Source organism: Hylaeus anthracinus, unplaced genomic scaffold (genome assembly GCF_026225885.1).
Source record: "Hylaeus anthracinus isolate JK02 unplaced genomic scaffold, UHH_iyHylAnth1.0_haploid 12976, whole genome shotgun sequence".
Taxonomy (NCBI): Eukaryota; Metazoa; Arthropoda; class Insecta; order Hymenoptera; family Colletidae; genus Hylaeus; species Hylaeus anthracinus.
This window is the reverse complement of record NW_026534435.1, coordinates 28,263-39,262: the sequence shown is the minus strand read 5'-3', so window position 1 is coordinate 39,262 and position 11,000 is coordinate 28,263. Positions and strand designations below refer to the sequence as shown.

The window sequence follows — 11,000 nt, the reverse complement described above, 5'->3', positions numbered from 1 at the left end:
AAACTTTTAGACAATAATACCCCCTTAATCCATTTTTTTTTTTTTTTTAAATTACATATTTAACGTCGCGTCAACCTTTGGTTATTAGCAACAATTTCTTATGAGGTTTTTTTCCAATGTTAGATGTTGGTCCATATATGTGCATCTTTAAGTAGCTGGATTATTTTGTTTAAGTTTTCTTTTGTGCTCCACGCTTCCTTTAAACTAGGTGGGTAGTTCGTATTGTATGCGGAGTGGTTCCGTATTTTTACAAGTAAATATTATGTGTTCTATTGTTAGAATTTCGTTTACAAAGAATGACACGACATAAAATAAAAGTAGTATTTTTAATTTTAGACGCTAATTACATTGTTAAAATTACAGGATATTGATAGTATTTACTTATGCTCTGCATGTGGCAGTGTTTCGAAATACAGTGGGTATAGAAAATATTCGTACACCGATCAATTTCCAAAAAAACTATTTAAAACTGTAATTTATTAACTTATTTTTTTTATAAAAAATGACATTCTACATATTCTCCGAAATCTCTAGAATAGATAGATTACGAAAAAAATAGCTATTTATGTAAGTTGCGAAATTAACAAGAAAAAAACAATTAATCGATACAAATGTTGAAGCAATAAGAAGTATTCGTAAAACTGTCTAAAAGTACTTTCCTGGAAATTTGATGTTTTCTAATTCGCATGGAGCAATAAACTAATGTGTTTATGTTACAAATTCTACCGTAAATGGTTCGTCATAAGAATCGTACAAATACTTATTGCTTCTATACTTTCACCCACTTTTCGCATCTTTTTGTTAATTTTACAAGTTATATTAACTAGTAAATGTTGTTTGGACTATATCTACCTTAGAGACTTCTTAGAATATGTAACATATCATTGATTACAAAAAAAGAAGTTAAGAAACTACAATTTCACAGAAAAGTTTGTTGGGAAATTGATCGGTGTACGAATACATTCTACACCCACTGTATATGGGTCGGAGGTTAAAAGTAATCTATAAAATGTAACCGGTGTTTGTAACTATTCTAGAACATCTTCGTTAGTTTTTCTCTCTAAATCTTCCAAAAATCTTTATGTCTTTTTTCTTGGGCTTGTATTATTATAGCTTGTATTACGTCTGCCCCATGTATCATCTTACGTACGATGACTTCACTCCGTTTTCGTAATTTCTATCAGACCACTCCTCCGTAACATTTGCCCTTTCGAGCGGATGTGCACGCGGCTCTCTGATAAAGCTTTTACTGAGAAAAATAATTTTTGGAAAAAAAAATATAACCGACTTCGAAGAACACTTTCGAACTATTTTTTCATTAAAACTGCAGTAAAAAGTATGAAATAATTTCTAGTTACTTTATATGAAAGAAAATGCAGTGAAAAGTATGAAATAATATCTATTTAAACTCCATTATTTTCACCAGCTGTTGACGGATTTGGTTAAATTATTAAATACAGCATATTAAATACAATGCAACTTTTTCGGATGCAGTGCAAAATTAAAAATTTTAAAGAAGCTTCTAAAGCTTCTCAGTATACATCCATTCTTATTATGTTAAATGAAATTACACGCAATTAGGTGGTAAAACGCGGAAGGTTTTATATTCAAAATATATTTCATTTTTTGTATATCGCCAGCGCCATCTAAGATAGAACGCCCAAGTTTGTAGTGAAAATAGTTCATCTTAAAACCGCTAGAAGGCGCCACTGACTTATGATCATCGAAATTGTATAATTTTCGCATAATTTATTCAATAATGAAACTCCAATAACACTAAGAGTATAAAGTACTGAATTTGTGAACATTTCAAAAGAAACTACAATATTTATATTAATTTTTTGTTATACAATGAATTATAAAACTGATAGCGACATCTAGCATTTGAAAATTCAAACTATTTAACAACAAACTTGGGCTTTTTATTCTAGATGGCGCCACGATCTATTCCTATTTTTTTCATTAATTTTAGTCTATAAATTAAAAACCGTGAGTTTAAATTATAGCACGCTATACTTGACATGATTTAGAAACATTTATATACACAAAAAAAATGTAAATTATGCAAATAACTACAATATCGGTATCCTGAATGTCATAACGCTATCTAGCGTTTGAAAATTGGAACTATTTTACTACAAACTTGGGAGTTTTATTTTAGATGGCGCCACATCCTTTTGTTAACTATATATATAACCTGTGATATATCGAAGATAAACATTGAGATATAGTAATGAAAAAGTGTACATTAACTAATAAATTTACGTTTTCTTATTGAATTAAGAATTCACAATATGAGGGTTGTTTGTGCTGCAAAGAATTGTAAATATTCTTCAGACAATGAGGACTCAACACACGTCATGTTCATTAATTTTCCGAATGATGATACGTAAGTCTCATAAAAATATGAGGTACTCCGTTTAAAGATACTGTCTTATTTTCACACTAAATACTGACGCACTAATTGACAATCCGCAATTTATAAGACTTCTGTCAAACTATTATATAAGATGTCTGTACTACTTATTGGTATGAATATGCTTGCATAAATTATCAAGCATTACTTTATTATAGCTCTAGAATATGGGCCCACCATTGTGGCAGAACAGATCTTTTGATGAAATCTAACAAAGAGTTACATCTGAATTACTATATATGTTCTCATCACATAGAGGACCGTTATTATATAAGTAAAATGGATCCTATTATAATAGACCAACACGCTGTTCCTACTCTGTTTGAATCAGACATGCCAACAAAGAAAGGTTCTAAAGATATCTTTAATGGGGAAGAACAAAATGAAATAGCAGACAATGTTGTATTTTCATACTGTGATATGGATACTGAGATAGATCAGTACAGGGATATTAGTATTAAATTTCCAAACTTATGCAGAATCTGTGGAGAACCATCTTTAGATGGTATAGAAATATTTACAGCAAAAGGCATTGAATTGAAACTAAAAGACAAAATAAGTTTACATCTACCGATAACTGTGAACATAGAAGACTTAATGCCACAGAAATTATGCATGAACTGTTACGATAAATTGGAAATTGCACATTCACTTGTTATCACTTCTTTAAAGACAGATATGAGATTAAAGAGATTTCTAGACATTAACGAAGAAGTAAGTGCATTTTAGGTCATATTACAAATGTAACTAACAAATTTTGTGTATAACTTAACATACAATTCTTAGTGGAAACTATTTTTGTCTTGTTTTGTAGCTAAACTATGACAATAAATATAATTCAATAGCAAAGAAGTGTTGCTTGGAAATAGCCAAAGAAATGTGTACAAATGAAATAAATCCTAGTTCATCTATTGAATTATCTTCCACTAAAGTTGATGGAATAGTAATGGGTCAGGATATTACAACAAAATTGAGTTATTTTGAAGATATTAATACACAGAAAACTACCTTTGCAAAGAATGTAAGAAAAGAAGCACAGTCTGAATTAAATAGTCTTATTGAATCCTACCATGAAGAAAATGGAGGAAACAGTTCTATAAATAAAACTATGACAAGTAATCAAAACGGCAGCACATCAGATGACAATAAAATTACGTGTTTTCATTGCAAAGATTCATTTAAAACACAAGAGATTTTTGAAAATCACAAAATTTTATGTGACGACGAGGAAATACCACAAAAACAAAAAGAAATTACTGGTAATATAAACAGTAAAAAGTCTAACAATGTCGACAAAATGTTATTTCAACTAGTTCCGAAGACTTGCAACGTTTGCAATAAACATTTTGAAGATGAGAAACATTTTGTTAAACATAAATGTACACATTCTAAACATTCCCAAGAAAAACAATGCCAAAGTCCAGATAAGTTAGATATGACTAAAGAACATGACAATACCTCTAAAAACTCTCTTATCACGAATACCGGTGCCATGGTGGAAACTAATAAACAATGTGGCCACTGTGAGTCAATCTATTCTATCAAAAAGGACTTATTAAATCACATTACAGAATGCCATGGGGGTCAGCCACTATTTAAGTGTATCACGTGCGCTAAGAGCTACGAAAAATGGTCCAGTTTAGATGTGCACGAAGCCACTCATAGAATCGACAAACCTTATCTATGCGACTTATGCGGGAAGAGCTTTAAACACTCCAATAACTTGAGAGGTCACAAAAGAACTCACTTAGACGACGCGAAAAAGAAACGACATGTTTGCGATATTTGCGGAAATGCATTCAGATCTAGGTAGCGTTTTTGAACTTATACATAACGTGTCATAAACTGTTTTTAAAACGAATTGTCATTTTTATCTCATTCAATGTGTATTACATATACACTCCAGATTTCATTTGGGAGAACACATGAACCAACACAATGGAAACAAACCTTACTCTTGCGAGAAATGTGGAAAAGCTTTTTATAAGAGAATACAGCTAAGACAGCATAAACTATCCCATGGTGGAAACAAGCATAATTGTCCTGTATGTGGAGCAGCCTTTAATCGCAAAGGAAATATGAATACACATCTCAAACGACATGATAATGGAGATGGAATATACACGTGTAGTGTAGGTATTCAATGTGAAAATCAGTCTAGCCATAGCCAAGTCTCCGGAGGAAACTTTTGTTTCTTTTCATCAAATACAAAGAATTAAGAAGAATAATTCTGTTTACACCTTTTGGATCACTTAGATTGACCAAGGAAATAAATGATTTCAATTCATTGATTGCGGAAAGCAAACCAAGTAACTTCTATTGCCAAACAAAATTACGTTATATAATTCAATCACGCTAAAAATACAATAAAAATAAGACTAAGATGTCATTTTATTTGACAATAAAAGTTAGTCGGACTGCACTCTTAAACTAACGTATTGAAATCATTGTATTTCTGTGTTCTTAGGTTTGTGCACACAGGTGTAAATCGATGAGTGAATTGAAGCTACACAGGAAAAAACATACGGAGAAAGATATCATTGAAAGCATAAGGAGAAAGAGCACCGATAAAACAATATAGCGGTGCGAAGTTTGTAGCCGGATATTCTCAACGCGGGCAGTTTTGCTGAACCACGAGCGGATACATAGAGGAGACAAAATGAACGTCGAGTGCAACATTTGTGGGAAACAATTAGCTAGTAAAAATTCCTTGATATATCACAAAAAATCCGTACACTCTAAAGAAAGATCACACGTGTGCCAGTATTGTGGTGGCGCACTTGTGTCCAAAGAGGTGCGTCTTATACACGAGAGGATACATACTGGAGAACGTCCTTACGCTTGTAAAGTATGCAAAATGGGATACAAGTGTTCCAGTAACCTCAATCAACACATGAAGATTCATTCCGGCATTAAACCTCATAAATGTACGTACTGTAATAAAAGTTTCACGCGCAAGGGGGCGCTGAAGGTTCACGAGAGAATTCATACGGGGGAAAAGCCATTTTCCTGCGACACGTGTGGTAGAACGTTTTCACAAAAGAACGATATGTTAAAGCATACGAAAACCCATAATGCAAAAACAATCCGTTGTGAACAGTGCGACGAAGTCTTTACGAAAAAGAAAGATATCTTGAAACACGTCGCTTTGCACGGACAAGGCAATCCCATAGCTCAAGAATACGCGGAGGAAGTGCAACAACACATACAGCCCTACAGTGTAAATATTACATGCACAGAATTTGAATGATCTCTGTATAATAAAGTGATGTATAGTTAATTATTTATATTCCTAATGCATATTGTACACATGTTGTACATATGTTTTAATGCAATTAATGCTGCGTATGTTGCTCCTGAATCGCGCCTAAATTTGTTAAAAAATTCCCTTTTGTTTTACTAAACCTGACTAATTTCTTGCCAACTATGAAATGTTTTAACTATGATAAAAATGTAATTAATTCATGTACAATAAAGCAATTGATATCTTTTTATTATAAGTGAAGACTATTGTTACATTTCCCCAATACCTTAACTAACTCCTAAAACTGATAATGAATAATACACAGCCTACATTCGAGCTGTGCCTTTACGATAATTGTAAACACAATAAACGCTTTGCGAACTTCTGGAACTGCGTAATTGTGTATTACATCTATAAATATAAATGTAATAATGGAAAATAAACAATATATTCATAAAAATATGTTATATTTGTATTTGATTTTTACATTAAAATTATTTGTGAATATGAGAAATTCTTAGAAGATAACACGCTAAAATAGATATGTATAGGAAAATGATTATTACATAGAAGTATCTAACATACAAGAAAGAAGTGACAAATATCGGAGAAGAATAAATTATTTATAGCATTACGTATCATTCTGAGCTTGCGTTTGTTCAGTGTATCATATTTGTAATTTTATAAAATAAAAATAATAACAGGAAAGATTAAAGTTTACATTTACTATTGCTGTTTGTTTAACATAAATTTTTGAAGTCGTAATAAATTGATATATCAAGTATTAGTTTTGTAGTAGGCGACAGACACTCTCAGCGTTGACAGAGTCTTCCAATCTTTTCCTATACGACTGAAACCTTCGCCATCGATTATGGTTGACGACTTGTCGAAATGCTTTGTTCTTTTACGGACCACTAATACCAACTACGGCTCCTTGGTGTTGCCCTGCTAAACTAAATCTAATCTCACTTTACACATTGCACTTTACACTTTCGCAGCCATTAGCTCTCGCTATTATTCGCGACGAAGGATTGTTCGTCGCGAATAATACCGATTACCAGGTCTCACCACGTGGAGGTTGCTGCGACTGAAGACCCGGAGATAGAAGGAATCAAACTTCCTTCGATCTCCCTCTACATACAGTATACATACATAGATGCATACTCTACGTAGAGTCGACGAGCTTAATACTAAGTACGAAACCGTGGAAATTAAAGAAAACGAACTCCCTTTGATTTCCAAAGTTTAAATCTGACTCTGCCAAATAATTATTTGAACTAAATGGAAGCTAAATGGAAATCGCGCACGCCGCGACCATGAAACTGGACTTACTGAGTCAGTCCCGTTTCCTCTTGTTGGATCTGACTCAAGAGGAAGACGACCGACGCCTCCGAACCAGTCCTCCACACCCTGCACCCCGTTGGGAGCCACTATAGGACCCGACTTGCACCCGTCTCACTGCGCTTTGGACTTACTGCACTGCGCCGGGAGCCTTGGACTTCACTAAACGTGGTGCAGAAAGTAGAGGACCGATCCGGAGGTGCCGATTGTCTCCCTCTCGACTCAGATCCATCAGGAGGACGGCAACCGACCTTTCTGTCCAGTCACACAGTTGGTCACTTCACTTATGACATGAAGTAATAGTGACCGAAGTGGAGAACGAAGTTGCGAGTCCAATATGGACCTACGAACAAAGCAAAAGAAGTTGATTAATAATTACTTGGTAGAGGACAGACACTCGTACATGCATGCCTTAAAACTAACTTAGAGACATGCCTTAAAGCTAACCAAACCAAACTAAGCAATACCCATAAGCAATACCAAGCACACGATAACTAAGGGAAATTACACTACGCAAAAATAGGAAAGACGCGAGACACGGACGCGCGATCGCGAGATCCGTATCGACCGAAGGATCGTCGAAAAATGAGCTCCCACCCCTCGTATACCTGCATCGGTCGCGGCTTGCGGCTCGCGACTCGCTATAGAAGAGTGGGACAAGGACAAACAATAACTGCGTGGTTGTTGATTCGATGGCTCGTTGGATCCATCGAGAAAATATTTCGCGAAACATTAATATTACAGCAAAATCATATTCTCGGTCATTGTTTAAAGAAATATTGTTAATAATTAATATAACTATTGTCATAAATTAATATTTAGTTGGTCCAATCAATAAATATTAAAATATGTACAAATTTCTCACGATTACTGTGTACAATGAATACTTATTCTGAACCGCGATTTAATTAGGTCGGAGATATTAAGTTTTAATTATTCCAAACAATAGTTATAGATAGAATAGATTGACTCGAGTATTCATTTGACCGTTGAGAAAGAACACCTACGTCACATATTAGATATTACTAATACTAAATAAAAATCATATTCTCGATCATTGCTTAAACAAATATTCTGTTGAATAATATTAACGATAAGTATTATCATCGAACTCTCTATATCCTATTATTATCTTTATTTTATAAATGACAGGTGTGTTACACTGAACAAACGCAAGCTCAGAATGATACGTAATACAATAAATAATTTATTCTTCTCTGACATTAGTCACTTCTATCTTGCATATTAGATACTTCTGTTTAATAATCATTTTATCATCATATTCCTATACATATCTGTTGTATCGTGTTATCTTCTAAGAATTTCTCATATTCCGAAATAATTTTAATGTAAACATCAAATACAAATATAACATATTTTTATAAATATATTGCTTATTTTCAATTATTAAATTTATATTTATAAATGTAATTTATTGTAACATTTATTGTGTTTACAATTATTGTAAAGGTACACCTTAATACAACACTTTTATCATTTATTCTCTTTAAATAAGACTTACACTTCATTATACGTATGCTTTTTTCCTATCTTATTACTTTCATATTAGATATACCTACATTTTTCATCGTCGCAAAAGACAATGTTTTCAATGTATTGTAATCAATCGAAGTTAGTTTACACGTACATAATGTTTTTTACCAATTTCTATATATGGATGCCTACTTAAAAGAAAAATATATGATCGTGGGCATTGTGTAAACTTACTGTGATACTGAATCATGGCGAACAAAGGCCAATAGAGACCAATATACGTATGATCGAAGAGCACGACTCGTGCTGGACGAGAACCGCAGTAGAGACGACAGCAGCGCTGCAGTGGACAGGGTGTTGTAATCTTACCTCGCTTCGTGTGTAAGGAATACAAATAAGTTAAACATATAGAATTCTTGTTTTACTGTTTATTAAAAGGAAAGAAAGAATAGTGCATTTTATAGAGGAAAATTTAGCCGAACAGAATAATACAGACCACACATATTGCAGACCACCATTTTACAATGCAGAACAAAAGAGGAAGAGCAAAAAACAAAAGCACATCGCACACACCAAACTCATGCATCCATCTGCGCATAAGCGCGATTTTTACCACATTAAAAAAACAAACACACTAAATATAATTACATCTCGACACAGGGCGATAGGGAAGCAGCCATATTGCCATACAAATCATGAAAATACCACAGCAACCAGGCTTCGCCGTCAGTTTGAAGCGAAGAAGCGGTATTTTCTCACGATTCTTTTTCTAAAATATTCTTTGTATCGCTCGGCATGCCGCTATTAGGCCCGGTGTTGCTGTTTCGGCCTTAAAACTTTATAAACAGTCAAAGTGCGTTTTATAGACGACGTCCTTTTACGTACACTTTTGCCAAAATATCTCTCTTGGGGGGGCTAAAGGGCTTTCAGTGAAGTTAATTGTCAGCAATTTGAATGTTAGATATTCCAAATGCGAGAAAGGAAACTTCATACAGGGATTCTTTCATGAATTCTCCACATTTTTCGACTTACCAGACTCACGTGCATGGAGCTTGTGCATTAGTTCTGTCCAACGTTGAGAGAAATCCAATATGGCGCCCGATGCTTCATCTAGCATCACAGAATGGAAATCGTGCTTTAAACTGGATGTAACGAAATTTGAATGATTGATTTATTGAAAAAGGGTACTTATGAGTGTTTAGATTCATCGAAATTTGAAATAAGATACGCTCCCTGTCGCCAAAAAGAGTACTAGAAATGTACCAAAAAATGTTGCAGCCATTGCGATCAATTAATTCTAAACAAACGATGCACGCCATCTTTAACAAGAGGAAAAGAAAAATTAAAAAAGATAATTGAGAAAATAATCGTTGTATTTCAGTGTAGCTTTCTATATAAGCTGATACAGTTCATTTAATAACTAACAAACTTTGTAATTGACAAACAAATCGAGTCAGTTTATACAAAGGTTCGTGATTGACTGTACTTTGTTTAATACTCCTCTTGCATAACAAAATGGTAATGGTAATGATTCAAGAAATATATATTGATTCAAACTTAAGATTTTATGTAAGAATCTTCTAATTTAAAACTTGTATCGAAATGAGAGGAACTCTATCAGCCTTCCTAGTCATCAGTAATGCAATTTAAATAAAATTTCACACCTACATTAATTACTTAAAACGATGATTAATCGACGAGAAGGAGGGGAATGTAAAATATCATAACACCATTATTATATATAGAATAATACTCTTTATTGTTTTTGATAGTTTTTGTTGTTGTTGTCCATATCGTGCGTTATTCTTTTACTTTTCATCAGGTTAATCGTTTTTCTGCGATGCATTTGTTTAATCCCATTTTGTTGTCTGTTGCTGCTGTTTTTCTGCTTGTTGGTATTTTGGTAAAACGGTATGCAATACAACGTCACAACTTCGAAACAAAATGAAACGGACGAAAAAAATGATAATTCTAAACGTGTCCAATCACTCGAGAACCGTGTATTCTTGTTGTACCATACGCTTCGTGGACCACTTAGGACTAGAGTAATTGCGATTCGTGGCATCTTTTCCTTCGCGTTTGTTTGTGTTTCTTTTCTTTTTTCCCTATTTTCATCTATGCATTCGTAAATAAAATTTTGCTGGAACGCTCGAGCAAAGTAACAATCCAGTATTTCTTTTTTACTGTATCGTACTTGCGACGAGGATATTTTTTTCGTTTTTCATTCATTATTTTCTCTTTCGTTTTACTTTTACACGCGGCCTTATGACACGAATACGGATTACAATCGAGTGATCGGCACACGTCCGAAGATACAACCGTGCATCTTAAAATTTTCCTAGCTCTATTAAAATGGCCGCACACACGGCTCGTATTGCGAACGTACTCTCTCAGGATTCGTCGATTTCAGGCGAAGTGAAGCTAATAGGAGTCATAGACGGTGGGCCAGCTGAGCCCCGCATTTGTAGAGGCCCCGAATTTTTACAAAAAGGCAGTTAAGAAATT

The 11,000-nt window shown here is 33.8% G+C and overlaps 1 pseudogene; it reads left to right on the top strand.

Annotated features, from left to right (window-relative positions):
- Positions 1 to 2,190: 2,190 nt before the first annotated feature.
- On the top strand, positions 2,191 to 6,751 carry LOC128892650 (zinc finger protein 665-like; annotated as a pseudogene).
- The last annotated feature ends 4,249 nt before the right edge of the window (positions 6,752 to 11,000 follow it).